Here is a 13,702-nt window from a genome sequence, read left to right on the forward strand (position 1 = left end):
GCACTCAGATGCGCAGATCAACCGGCAGAGCACATCTTCAACCTCTCCTTGCAGCAGGCCACTATCCTTGCCTATTTCAAGAGGGCCAACATCATCCCTGTGCCTAAGGCGCTCATGCAGCATGTCTCAATGACTACCGCCCAGTGGCCCCAATTTCGATGGTCATGAAGTGCTTTGAAAGGCTGGTCATGGCATATGGCATTAATCAACTCCAGCCTCCCCACTACTCTTGATCCAGTCCAATTCGCCTATCAGACCAACAGATCCATGTCAGATGCCATATCACTTGCTCTTTACTCCTCCCTAGAACATCTTGACACCAAGAACAGCTAGGAAGAACCTTACTCATTGAAGGCTGAACTGCAGTCAACACTATTGTCCCCTCGAGACTGATTACTAAACTTAGTGGTCTCAGACTAAGCCCCACTCTCTGCAACTGGATCCTTAGTTTCCTGACCCACAGGCCACAGTGAAGTCTGGGGACAATATTTCATCCTCACTAACACAACACTGGAGCCTTCCAGGGGTGCGTACTCAGCCCTCTACTGTACTCACGTAAACCCATGACTGCGTCGCCAAATACCAGACTAATGCCATTTACAAGTTCACTGATGACACCATCATAGTCAAATCTCAGATGACGATGAAACAGACTACAGACGGGAGGAAGAAGACCTGGAAAAAACGGTGCACTGAGAACAACCCAGCCCTCAATACCGGCAAAACCAAGGAACTCATTATTGACTTTCGGCGGGATGTTACTCATGCCAACCTACACATTAACAGCACAGAGGAGGAACGAATGGAGAGTGTCAAGCTCCTAGGAGTGGTCATCAACAACAAGCTTTCCTGGACTCTTCATGTGGACGCACTGGTTACAAAGGCCCAACAACGTCTCTTCTTCCTCAGACACCTGAGGAAATTTGGCATGTCAGCGAGTGCCCTTGCCAACTTTTATAGGTGCGCCAGAGAGAGCATTCTGCCTGGATGTATCACTACCTGGTATGGCAACTGTACCATTCAAGATCGGAGACAGTTACAGAGAGTGGTGAACTCAGCCCGGACAATCACAAAGGCCAACCTCCCATCTATAGAATCCATCTACCAGGCCTGCTGTCAAGGAAAGGCCGCCAGGATTCTCAATGATCCAGCCCACCCTGGCAATGTTTTTCTACAACCTCTACCATCGGGGAGAAGGTACAGGAGCCTGAACACATGCACCAGATAGTTTCGAAACAGTTTTTATCCTATTGTTGTTAGAATACTGAATGGACTCACAAATGCTTAACCTTCGCCTGTACCTGTGTTTTTGTTTTTGCCGCTGTTTACCTATTGTTTACTTATCTATGTTATTTAACTGTGTGATCTGCCTGTATTGCTTGCAAGACAAAGCTTTTCACTGTTCATCGGTACATGTGACAATAAATTCAATTCAAATACAGAGGGGAAGGGGAGGAGTAGTCTGTAGCCCCCCAACAGAGGGACAAAGACACATCTGAAGATAATAGCATGAAATATTAAACATTGATGCCTTTAATCTTTATGTAGATTGGATTAAGACTTAAGGAGCAGAAGTTGGCCATTTAATTTATTTGATTTACTGTAAATACAGTAAAAAGATTTGTTTCACATGCAGTACAGGCAGATCATACGTGTAAATCATAGGGTATATGACAGAGCATGACATACAAAGTTACAGCTGCACCAGGAGGTGCACAAAAGTAATAACAACATTAGATTTGAAATTAGACATCCATTCAACAGTCTAAAAACAATGGGGAAGCTGTTCTTGAACTTGTTGGTATGTGTGTTTAAGCGTCTATATCTTCTGCCTGATGGACAAGGTTGGAAGAGAGTATTACGGAGATGGGAAGGGGTTTTTGATGTCGTTGACTGCCTTTCCATGGCAATGTGAACTTAGATAGAGTCCATGGATGGGAGGTTGGCATGCGTGAAGGTCTGGGTAGGTGCACAACTTTGTAGTTTCTTACTGTCCTGGGCAGAGCAATTGCCATACCAAGTGATTATGGATCCAGATAGAATGGTTTCTATGGTGAATCTGTAGAAGTTGGTGAGGGTCCTTATAAACATGTCAAATTTCCTCAGCCTCCTGAGGAAGAGGAGAACGTGGTTGCGCCTTCTTGACCTTTGCATCTATATGGGAGTTCCAGGACCGATTGTTGATTATTGTCACTCCTAGGAACTTGACGTTCTTGACCCGCATTCAACCTATCAGGTCTAGACAAAAGTGAGGACTGCAGATGCTGGAAACCAGAGTTTAGATTAGAGTGGTGCTGGAAAAGCACAGCAGGTCAGGCAACATCCAAGGAGCAGGAAAATAGATGTTTCGGGCAAAAGTCCTTCATCAGGAATGGTGGCAGGGATCCTCCAGGGTGGAGAGAGAAGTTGGGGGTGGGGGGGGGGGGGGGAGGGGGGGGGAGAGGGGGATAGGTAGCAAAGTGCACAATAGGTGAATGGGGATGGGGGTGAAGGTGATAGGTCAGAGAGGAGAGTGAAGCAGATAGGTGGGAAGGGAAATTGGCAAGTAGGACAGGTCATGAGGACAGTGCTGAGCTGGAAGGTTGGAACTGGGGGGAGGGGAAATGAGGAAACTGGTGAAGTCCACGTTGATGCCCTGGGGTTGAAGTGCTCCGAGGCAGAAGATGAGGCGTTCTTCCTCCAGGCGTCGGGTAGTAAGGGAGCCGTGGTGGAGGCCCAGGACTTGCATGTCCTCGGCAGAGCGGGAGGGGGAGTTAAAATGTTGGGGTGGTGGGCTTGATTGGTGCGGGTGTCCTGGAGATGTTCCCTAAAGCGCTCTGCAAGGAGGCGTCCAGTCTCCCAATGTAGAAGAGACCGCAATGGGAGCAACAGATACAGGAAATGACATTGGTGGATGTGCAGGTGAAACTTCATGGATGCGGAAGGCTCCTTTGTGGCATTGGATGGAGATGAGAGAGAGGAGGTGTGGGCGCAGGTTTTGCAATTCCTGTGGTGGCAGGGGAGGGTGCCAGGATGGGAGGGTGGGTTTTTGAGGGGGGGGGGGGGCGTGGTCCTGACCAGGTAGTCACGGAGGGAACGGTGTTTGCGGAAAGGGGTGGGGAGGGAAATATATCTCTGGTGGTGGGGTCCGTTTGGAGGTGGCAGATGATGCAGTTAATGCGAAGGTTGGTAGGATGGAAGGTGAGGACCGGGGGGTTCTGTCCTTGTTACGGTTGGAGGGGTGGGGTTTGAGGGCAAAGGTGCGGGATGTGGATGAGATGCGTTGGAGGGCATCTTCAACCACATGGAAAGGAAATTGTGGTCTCTGAAGGAGGCGGCCAAACGGTGTGTTCTGTGGTGCAACTAGTCCACCTGGGAGCAGATATGGCGGAGGAATTGGGAATACGGGATGGCATTTTTGCAAGCAGTAGGGTGGGAAGAGGTGTAATCCAGGTAGCTGTGGGAGTCGGTGGGTTTGTAAAAAATGTCAGTGTCAAGTCGGTCATCATTAATGGAGATGGAGAGGTCCAGGAAGTCCTCTCTGACCCCCTCCAACATATCTCCCCACCCTGGAGGCTCCCTGCCTCTATTCCTGATGAAGGGCTTTTGCCCAAAACGTCGATTTTCCTGCTCCTCGGATGCTGCCTGACCTGCTGTGCTTTTCCAGCACCACTCTAATCCAACCTATCAGGTCTGCTCCACCATTCAATAAGATCATGGCTGGATTTAATAATTCAGTATACCACTTTCCTGCCTTCTCTCTATAATCTTTGACTCCATTACTTATTAAAAAGCTGTCTCTCTCATCTTTGAATATACTTAATGCCCCTCTATAGTAAAGCATTCCACAGGTTCGCTACTCTCAAAAAAAACCTTCTCATTTCTGTCTTAAAATGTGCGACCCCCTTATTCTGTGATTATGTCCTCTAGTCCTCGACTCTCTCACCGGGGAAACAACCCTTCTGCATCTACTCTGTCAAGTCATCTAACAATCTTGTATGATAAGATCCCCTCTCATTTATCGAAATTCTGAGCACAAGCCAAATCAACTCAACCTTTGCTAAAGACAGTAAAATCATCATAGTATCAGCCTAGAGTACCTTCTGTGCATCTCCAATGCCAGTATACATATACCTTTTCCACAGATAAGAGGCCCAACGCTGTTCACAGTATACCAGCTGTGTTCTGACTAGTGCCTTGTACAGTATTGGAAAAATCTCAAAATTTAGCCAGAAACTTTCTAAGCATTAACTCAAGACATTTAAACAAATTAAAGGCTGTTTTCTTTTGCAAATAAGAATTTACATTGAAATGAAAAGCAGGGAAGTCTTTGCATTATCGCGTCAGATGACTTAACAGGTGAGCTTTTCACTCTCAATCACACATGTAGCGGATGAGACAATCATTTCCACCAGAAAGCATTCTAGTTTTTAGGACTGCAGAACAGTTAGATAATGTGACTTATTAGTAGCAGTTTCATTAGTGTCTTGCCGATCCCAGACCTGGATGTCCTAATGAAAGGCTTACGCCGAAACATCAACTCTCCTGCCCCTCGAATGCTGCCTGATCTGATATGCTTTTCCACCGCCACACTTTTCAATTCTGATCTCCAACATCTGCAGTCCTCACTTTTTACTTGACACTCTTATTTGCCCATTTTGGTGACTTACGTTGTTCAGGATCCTGAGACTCTACGCCAAGTGCAGCAGGATGTGTTTCCCTAAATTAATATTAACTCAAAAAATTAAGATCAGCTATGCCTTTTTTTAGTCTTAGTTTGTGTAGAGGAGTTGCGCAATTATCTACACAATTACTCTAACTCAAATACTTTGTTGCATTTATTAGTCCTTAAGCCATTTGACAGCAATGTCAACAGAGTCTATAGAAAGTTTGTTTTCTTTATACAAAACACATATATACAAGCCAAATGATCAATCTATTTAAAATGTCTATGTTCTTATTACTACTTACTTCTCGCAGTTTCATTAGCCCACATTAAGTTTAAGTACAAGACATTAAATTGTCTATTTCACTTCACCTGTTGAAATAAAAACCGTCAGTTTCCAAGAGTACTGAACCACTATTTTGTCAAACCTATCTTTTTTTCCAGCAGCATTGTTGCTTTTTCATCATGCATCATATTATGGGAAAGATGGAAATTATAGCCATTTTCAGACTTTGCTTTTTTAAAACAGATTGTTATATTTGTCCAAAATATTTTTCAGGGCAGCACAAAGCATAAGCTTTGTTATTTTCCCAGAACAGTGTAATTGGGTTCTCCCTTGTGTTTTAAAAGCAGCAGTGAAACATACGTGATTAATCTGTAATGACTATCAAAATAGTAAGCAGGAAACTGTTTTAGTTAATTACTTGCTGGTGTTCCAACCTACAATACATAACTTGGCTTTTCTCTTGAAATTTGCTCAATTATCTCAGTTGGCAAGACTCTTGTTTCTAGAAGAGAGATCATGGATTTCAGCCAGAGTAGGAACACTAATCAAACTATTTTCTCTCCTTCCTTTGACCGCCCCTCCAAAAAACGTCCCAACATAAATCGATGCAAGGTCTCGAAAACATTTTCATCAAGTCGGGTGATAGAGTCAGACAGCACAGAAACAGACCTTCAGCCCAACTTGTCCATTCTGACCAGGTTTCTTAAACTGAACAAGTCTTGTCTGCCTGCATTTGGCCCATATCTCTCCAAACTTCTCCTGTTCATTCACCTATCCAAACGTCTTTTAAATGTAATTGTACTCGCATCTACAACTTCCTCTAGCAGCTCATTCCAAATACACACCACCCTCTGAAAAGGTTTTCCCTCACATCTCTTAAATCTTTTCCCTCTCACCTTAAACCTAAGCTCTCTAGTTCTGGACTCACCTACCTTGGGGGAAAAGACCTTGGCTATTTATCCTACTTCGGTCTCTCGTAGTTTTATAAACCTCTATCAGGTCCCCTCAGCCTTCTACACTCCACGAAAAAAAAGTCCCAGCCTCTCCTTTTAATTCAAATCCCCTAGTCTAGGTAATAGCCCAATAATTCTTTTTTGCACCCTTTCCAGGTTAATGACATCTTTCCAAATGCAGGGTGACCAAATTGCACACAGTACTCCAAACGTGGCCTTACCAATATCTTGTACAGCCATAAGATGATGTCCCAACCCATGTTCTCAATGCTCTGACCAATGAAGGCAAGCATGCATTCTTCACTACTGTCCACCTGCAATGCTACTTTCAAGGAATTATGTAGTGTACTCCTAGGTGTCTTCCTGTTCAACACGACTCCCCAGGACTCTACCATTAACTGTGTAAAACGTGCACTGATTTGTCTTAGCAAAATACATTTATGTAAATTTAAACTCCATCTGCCATTTCTCAGCCCACTGGTCCAATTGATCAAGATCCTGTTGCAATCTTAGATAAAATTTCTTGACTGTCCACTTTACAACCAATGTTGGTGTCATCTGCAAATTTATTAACCATGCCATTCTATATTCTCATTCTAAATCATTTATGTAAATGACAAATAACAGTGAACCTAGCATTGATCCTTGTGACACATCATTGGTCACAGACCACCAACTGAAAAACAACCCTCTACCAATTTTGTATCCAATTGGCTAGCTCTTCGTGGATCCCATGTAATCTAACCTTACTAAATCAGTTTACCATGCACTAACTTGTCAATCACCCTGCTGAATTCCATATAAACTACATCAACTGTTCTGCCTTCACTTATCTTCTTGATCACCTTTTCAAAACACTTAATCAAGTTTGGGAGACAATTTCACAAGCGCAAAGCATGCTGACTATCCCTAATCAGTCCTCCCTTTTCCGAATGCATGTAGATCCTGCCTCTCAGAATACCCTCCAACAACTTACCCACTACGATGTCAGGCTCACTGGTCTATAGTTCCCTGGCTTTTCCTTGCAGCCTTTCTTAAATAATGGCACCTCATTAGCCACTCTCTAGTCTTCTGTCACCTCACCCGTGGCTATCAATGATATAAATCTTTGCTAGGGGCCCTGCAATTTCTTCCCTAGCCTCCACAATGTCCTGGGATACACTTGTTCAGATTCCAAATCCAGATTCACGACCTAGCAACAGTTGAAAGCTAAATCAAAAATCCTGCTTTTGTGCTTGACCCCACCCATTCAGACAGCTTCTATTATTCCAACTTTTTAAAATGCCCCAGGGCCTCACAAGTTGTTTACTTTATTGGCATGAAGCAGACCATTCACTACCTCTGTCTCAACCTCATTTCATAAAAAAAGGACAAATCACACTTAAAAGCCATTGTATCATCATGCCTCCATCACTTAAAAACATTATGTGGAGGTTGCTGGTGTTGGACTGTGGTGGACAAGGTCAGAAGTCACATGACCCCAGGTTATCATCCAACAGGTTGATTTTACATCACAAGCTTCCAAAGTGTTGCTCCTTCAACAGGTGAAGTGACTTCTTGATCAAGTGAATTTTTGATCTGGTGTACTTCCTGCTTCATCCCATGCTGTGCTAATTTTACATGCTTCAAGCCAATTCACCCGCTCTGTTTTATCTTTCCCTAAACTTTGATACATGGTCCAAAGATATCACCTCTGAACTCTGTGTCACCAATTTCTCCTTAATTAATTTCAGTGGTCCTCTCACATCATATCCAAACACTAGTCCTAATGAACTGAATTTAGTTGATTAATTCATACATCCCTAATTGTGGAAAATACAAACGGAATTCCTTTATCCCATTCATTTGGACAATCTTACCTATAAGCTCTCACAAGATCTTTAAAGTTTGATGCCACCACTCAAATGCTCCCTACGATTCTGGGTGGTATGTATTGGATCTGAATTGTTTTATTTCTAAGCTGTCCAAAACTTTCTTGAATAATTTTGATGTAAAATTTGACCCTTGACTTGATTGTACCTCTGAGTAGTCCATATCTAGTTAAAAAAAATTTGAATAACTCTTCTACAATTCTTTTAGTCGTGAAACTGCGCAATAGATTGGCCTCTGGAAATCTCGTAGAGGCATCTATTAGAGTTAACAAATGCTGATTCCCATTTTTTATTTGAGGTAGGGATCCTACGCAATCAATTCAGAATCTTGTAAAACGTTCTTCGAATGCGAGAATTGGTATTAAGGATGCTGATTTTATCACGACCTGAGGATTTCCAATTACCTGACAAAGCATGTCCAGCAAAAGTCAACCACATCCTTAAGCAGTTCAGGCCAATAAAAATGTTTTTTGTATTTTGACTTGAGATCTCCTTATTCCCAAATAACCTTCTACCTGGTATTTCGTGTGCTACCCAAAACCTCCTTCTCTGTAACTCACCACTACATAACCTGATGAATTTCTGCGCATTTTTCATCCACCTGAATATGATAGTCTTCATTTCCTCATCAAGATTTCAGTTTTAAGATAATAACATTCTGGGATACATGTAGATTCTTCTTGTGTACGGTTTTTAATGCAACCACTTCATTTTTTCATCTTTCTCTTCTGATTCAGCTAATTTGCCCGAACTAAAAATATCCACTTTGCCCTCCATCATTCTTGTTTTTTTCCTCAACCAATTGATCAAACAGTTTCTGATAAACTGAACTTCAACTTCCTTATCTTTATTCCTTGATTTCCCCTTCTGCTTCAATCTGTAGCTTTGTGACCTGGTTACCACACAGTCAGGTAAAATGCCAGAATATACTTCCTGTAACACCTCAATTGCATGATTTTCCACTAGTTTTTCAACCACACTAGGCATCGCTTCCATCTGTGATCCAGCGATATCATTACCAAGGATAAACAGTATTTCCGGAATTGAGAATTTCTCTACTACTCCAACCACCATTTCCCCACGTTTCACTGGAATCTCAAACCTCGCTTTATATAATGGAACTCTGCTCTTCTGACCGTGAATTCCTCATATCGCTACCTTTTCTTGCAATTCTCCTTCTGAATTAAGTAACTCCTCATGTCTCAAAGACTGGCTTACTGCCATATCTCAAAATCTTAATTTCATTATCTACTCCTGCCAGAATGCAAGTAAACCTTACTCATTCAAGTAAATTCTTTCAAGAAAGCTGGCATCTCCTTCTCAACAAACCCTGACCAGGTTGCACATTCTTTTGCAACTTTTTAGCTTCACTGTGCTTTCCTTTACCAACAAAATTTACTGACTTATCCTGTTTGCTCACATTCATCTTTCCAGTGCTTTCTCTAAATCACGAACATTGTGACTTCATTTGGCCTTTTTGATTGCAGTGAAAACACGTGAGCTTTTTTACTTCTATTTCCCCCTCATGGGTTTCCTTTTTACCATGTGGTAAACTATCTTTACTATCTTCAATGAGATTTCCTTTTCCCTGACCACATGAGGATTTCTCTTTTCTCCAATTTTTATCCTTCATAAACTGAAATAATGCAATGGATGCAGGATCAGTTGTTAATTTTAGATATGAGATACATATTGTTGTTAACACTTGTATTGAATCATAGAATCACTACAGTGCACAAAGAGTATATTAGGCCAATCAAATCTGCACCAACTCTCCAAAAAGCATTCCACCCAAACCCAGCCCCCAACTCTATCCTTGAAACCCTTCAGTTACCATGGCTAATCCACCTAGCCTACACCCCTGGATACTCTCGACAATTTAGCACAGCCAGTCAATCCACATAACCTGCACGTTTGGATTCTTAAGAGAAACTGAAGCACCTGGCAGAAACTCCCAGAGACACGGAAGAACATGCAAACTCCACACAGTCACCAAAGGCTGGAATCGAACCCAGGTCCCTGGAACTATGAGGGAACAGTGCTAACCACAGCAACACCATGTCATTAAGCAAAGGTATTAAAGAATATGAGCAGACTTTTGGATTTAAGCCACAGATCAGCCATGACTTCACTGAATGGTGGAACAGCTTGATGAATGAATTGCCTACTCCTGTTCCTATGTTCCTATAAATAAATTTTAAAAATAGAGGTCCCAACTACAATATTTAAAAAAGCTTTTCTTTAATGCTTCACGTCAAGAATTAATGTACAATTCATTTTCTCTGTATTTACTGATCTTATTGATACTTTCCTTTTGTTGTATGTTAAATATTCTAGGCTACAAGAGCTCTGTTTTGCTTGGGAAGCCAACGTGCCATGTGAAGTACAGAAACATCTTAAAGTGTAACAGTATGTATAAGAATCCACATTTCAATAAAATGCTGTTCCAATTGTATCAAATCTTCACAATTATCACAAGGAAGATAGGTAGTCCAACATCTTTCTGACAATAAGTACATACATACAATTAAATATTCACAAATTGGAAACTTTACAGAGTCATAGAGATGGACAGAACAGAAACAAGACCCTTTGGTTCAACTCGTACATGCCAACCAGACACTCTAAATTAATCCAGTCCCATTTGCCAGCACTTGGTCCATATTCCTCTAAAACCTTTCGATTCATATACCCATCCAGATGGGTAAATGAATTGTACCAGCCACCACCACTTCCTCTAGCAGCTCATTTCACACATACAACACCTTCTGTGTGAAAAAGTTGCTGCTTAGGTCCCTTTTAAATCTTTCCCACTAAACCTGTGCCCTCTCGTTCTGGACTCCCCCACCCCAGGAAAAGAAAACCTTGCCTATTTACCCTATCCACACCCCTCATGATATTATAAACAATAATAAGGTCACCCCTCATCCTTCGACGCTCCAGGCAAAACAGCCCCAGCCTGTTCAGCCTCTCCCTGTAGCTCAAATCCTCCAAACCTGGCAACATCCTTGTAAATCTTTTCTGAACCCTTTCAAGTTTCACAACATCATTCCCATAGGAGGGAGACCAGAACAGTGCACAATATTCCAAACGTGGCCTCACCATATCCTATACAACTGCAACATGACTTTGCATCTCCTAGACTCAATGCTCTGACCAATAAAGAAAAAGCATACTAAATGCCTTCTTCACTATCCTATCTACCTGCGACACCATTTTCAAGGAGCTATGAACCTGCACTCCAAGGTCTCTTTGTTCAGCAACACTCCCCAGGACCTTACCATTAAGTGTATAAGTCTTGCCCTGATTTGCCTTTCCAAAATGCAACACCTCACATTTATCTAAATGAAACTTCATCTACCACTCTTCAGCCCATCTGATCAGGAATGCCATTGTATTCGGAGGTAACCTTCTTCGCTGTCCAGTACACCTCCAATTTTGGTGTCATCTGCAAACCTACTAACTATATCATCTATGTTCATATCAAAATCATTTATATAAATGATGAAAAGTCACCACCACCCTGTCTTGTTCCTTCAAGTCAGTTCTGTATCCAAACGGCTAGCTCTCCCTATATTCCATGAGATATAACCTTGCTAACTAGTCTACATGAGGAACCTTGTTGAAAGGTTCACAGAAGTCCATATAGATCATGTCCACTGCTCTGCCCTCATCAATTCTCTTAGTTACTTATTTAAAAAAAACTAAATCAGCTTAGTTTAAAAAAAACACACCAGGTTATGTAGAACCACCTGATGGAGCATTGCTCCGAAAGCTAGTGCTTCCAAATAAACTATGGGACTATAAACCTGGTGTGGTGTGATTTTTAACTTCGTCCACCCCAGTCCAACACTGGTCCTCCACATAATGTCAATCAACTTAGTGTGACAGTATTTCCCACACAAAGTCATGTCAGCTATCTCTAATCAGTCCTTGACTTTCTAAATACTTGTAAATCCTGCCCCTCACGGTTCCCTCCAATAAAGCACCCAACACTGATATCAGGTTCACTAGTCTATAGTTCCCTGGCTTTTCCTTACTACCTGTTTTAAAATAGTAGCACCATGTTAGTCAACCTCCAGTCATCCCTCCTGTGACTATCAATAATACAAATATCTCAGCAATGGTCCCAACAATCATTTCCCTGGCTTGCCACAGAGTGCTAGGGTACACCAGATCAAGTCCAGGCCCTGATCACCTTCATGTGCTTTAAGACATTCAGCATCTCCTCTTCCTTATTATGGACATTTTTCAACAGGTCACCATCTATTTCCCCACATTGTATAATCTTCCCTGTCATTCTCCACAGTAAACACGGATGCAAAACACTCATTTAGTATATTCCCCATCCCCTGTGGTTTCACACAAAGGCTGCCTTTGGAGGAGCCCTTTTCTCTCCCAAGTTACCTTTTTGCCCTTAATGTGTTTATAAAATCCTTTTGGATTCTCATGAATACTCACTGCAAAATTCCTCCACTATCCATCAATCAGCATAAACGGTGAGGTGTGTCTTATGCAGTAAACTTAGCAGTGGTATCGGGTACTTTCAGTTTTGCATCAATAGTAAACAAGAGCCTGGAATTTCCTGAATAGGCATGATCAAATCCTCGACGCAAAAATGCAGCCATTCCCGCTGACGCACACCGATTTATCGCCAAATCTCAGAATACACTCAAAGTGGGCATAAACCAAATCAGAATAAGATGAGCAGCATTTTTTTCTTTATTTAACGTTTTAACTTATTCAGACGCCATTTAGTTGAATCTACAGGCGGGGGTAAGTTTTTACAAAGACGCATTAAACATAAAGACTACGCTGAGTTTAAAAAAAAACTCAATTACAATAAAACTGAACAGGAAAGTCTGGCCATAATTTGCAGAAAGCCTCCGGGCAGGCGCACGGGAAGGAACCTTATACTGTATGTAGAAAAAAAACTCTCCAACTTTGAGACTAGTGCAGTAGGGAAGCCGGGGAGATTTGGCTATAACAAATTTATATATGCAATTCAGTTACGACCAAAACTCCAACCTTGATTAAACACCGCGGTAGGCTTTACCCAAGTTGTGGGGTACAGATCCCTGGATATAAATACAGCGCATTAAGCTATGAACAAGTTCCCAAAGGAAGGGAGGACTCTTTCCTTCAGGCGGCTCATACCATCCTTACAGACAGTCAGTCTGGATTCAGGCAAAAACAAAACACAAACTGTATGGACATGCACCCAAGTCAATCCCTCTCCAGCTTCGGGGAGAAGTAAAACTATTTAAGAGTCTGTGCCCAGCATTTTAAAACATTCATCATGAAATTTCACTAAACGTTAAAATCTCTACAGGAGTGTTATCTTGATATTTAAAGTCCGACGTGTTATCTAATGGAAGGCAGGTTAAGCGAATATTCTGGAAAGTGGAATGTGAGGGTGCCCAGTGTTCCAGCAGCTTCCTGGGTCTGCGTTCAAAGATCTGAAGACGGAAGAGGTGAGCCAACCCCCCGGCAGCTGCCCCGACAACCCGCTGTTAGTATTTATCACCGACTGGAAACCCTGAACAAGTGACAGCGCTACGGGCTTCGCTAGACCGAACACACAGCCCACCTACAACCTCGCACCGTGCGCTCTGAAACGATTAATTAAACCAATTACTGCTAAAAGTCCAAGCCCCCTCCCCCCAATTAATAAATAGTCACATCAGCGGCCATCAGCCACCACTTTACCTCAATCGTCGCTTCCACTTCCGCCTCCACTGTCAGCTGACTTGTCACCTGACCGGAAGTCGTTCTGCAGCCTAGCAACATTAAGGTTCAGACTGGAGCCAGGCCTTGGTAACCAGATTGTTTGACCCACCTGAGCCTGATCTTCCATACAATATCTTCCCTTATTGAAGCAGTTGAACTTAACACCTCGACAAGTGTCTTAGTCAACTTTGTTATAATTTGCTATAAAAATGTCGCT

At 42.4% G+C, this 13,702-nt stretch overlaps 1 protein-coding gene across 1 annotated transcript in view; it reads right to left on the bottom strand.

Annotated features, from left to right (window-relative positions):
* The window catches only part of wwp2 (WW domain containing E3 ubiquitin protein ligase 2), a 204,434-nt gene extending 190,945 nt beyond the window's left edge, over positions 1-13,489 (bottom strand). Inside the window, exon 1 of the mRNA XM_043706703.2 lies at positions 13,465-13,489. The gene's annotated coding sequence lies outside the window, so the exon portion shown is untranslated. The remainder of the gene's footprint in view (positions 1-13,464) is intronic.
* Between the last annotated feature and the right edge of the window lie 213 nt (positions 13,490-13,702).

Source organism: Chiloscyllium plagiosum, unplaced genomic scaffold (genome assembly GCF_037043375.1).
Source record: "Chiloscyllium plagiosum isolate Xiang-an unplaced genomic scaffold, Cpla_swu_hap1 HiC_scaffold_17, whole genome shotgun sequence".
Lineage (NCBI taxonomy): Eukaryota > Metazoa > Chordata > Chondrichthyes > Orectolobiformes > Hemiscylliidae > Chiloscyllium > Chiloscyllium plagiosum.